This window comes from Octodon degus, unplaced genomic scaffold, assembly GCF_000260255.1.
Source record: "Octodon degus isolate 3935 unplaced genomic scaffold, OctDeg1.0 scaffold00529, whole genome shotgun sequence".
NCBI classification, from domain to species: Eukaryota; Metazoa; Chordata; class Mammalia; order Rodentia; family Octodontidae; genus Octodon; species Octodon degus.
Genome location: NW_004525105.1, coordinates 119,483 through 120,530, shown reverse-complemented (window position 1 = coordinate 120,530; position 1,048 = coordinate 119,483). Strand labels below are relative to the sequence as shown.

Below are 1,048 nucleotides of genomic sequence, written 5' to 3'. Positions count from 1 at the left end.
TGCCTCTGTGGAAACAGAATCTATTTATATTAAATAAAAACCTGGCTGCACGCTGCATCTGCACATGTACAGCACAATGCATGCACACTGTAACCATCCCCTGGAGACAGATTTTGCACTCAGGACCACAGAGCTGCAACATTTGGCACATGAGAGGAAGGTGGAGAATGGAGAAGAGGAGGAAGTGAGGTGAAGGGGGTTTTGGTTCACTTCTGGCTACAGAGCTGATTGGAGAGCCAGTCCAATTCCTTGTAGAGCCCATCCCCACTGGGGGCACAGGTGGCCTGAATGTACTTGTTCCTGTGGCATAGACATCACAGCCTCAGCTTGTCTGTGATTTCATCTGCATTCATAACACTGGGAAGGTCCTGCTTGTTGGCAAACACAAGGAGGACAGCGTCCATGAGCTCGACCTCAGCCAGCATCCTAATGAGCTCCTCACAGGCCTCATTCACACACTCTCTGTCATTGCTGTCCACCACAAAGATCAAGCCTTGGGTGTTCTGGAAGTAGTGGTGCCACAGTGGTTGAATCTTGTCCTGACCACCCACATTCCCCAGGGTGAAGCTCATGTTCTTGTCTTCAACAGCCTCCACATTGAAACCTATGGTAGGCATGGTGGTCACAATTACACCAAGCTTCAGTTTATAAAGAATCGTCCTCTCTCCAGCAGCATCCAAGCCCACTATGAGATTATACATCTCCTTCTTGCCAAAAAGGCCCTTGAAGAGGTTTGTAAACATACTCCCCATGCTTGTGGATGCAGCAAACCAACACTGGTAGGAGACCTCTGTGTTAGCTGCTCAGAGGCAGGCGTTCATTTCACTCCCACCTTGATATCTTTCAAAAGAGTTAAAAGCATCATATCGTAATGATACATGCACACACATATTTACAGCAGCACAATTTGTAGTACATAAAGAAAATGTGATTTGATATATAGTGGAGTCATTTCTCTTTTTAATTTTTTATTCATTTTAATGAGAAAAAATAAAATAGCAATGAAATAATTGGAGTTATTTCCATTCTTTCACAGAACACATGCATC

At 44.7% G+C, this 1,048-nt stretch overlaps 1 pseudogene; it reads right to left on the bottom strand.

The window, feature by feature from the left end:
- Positions 1-206: 206 nt before the first annotated feature.
- On the bottom strand, positions 207-752 carry LOC101559834 (annotated as a pseudogene).
- Between the last annotated feature and the right edge of the window lie 296 nt (positions 753-1,048).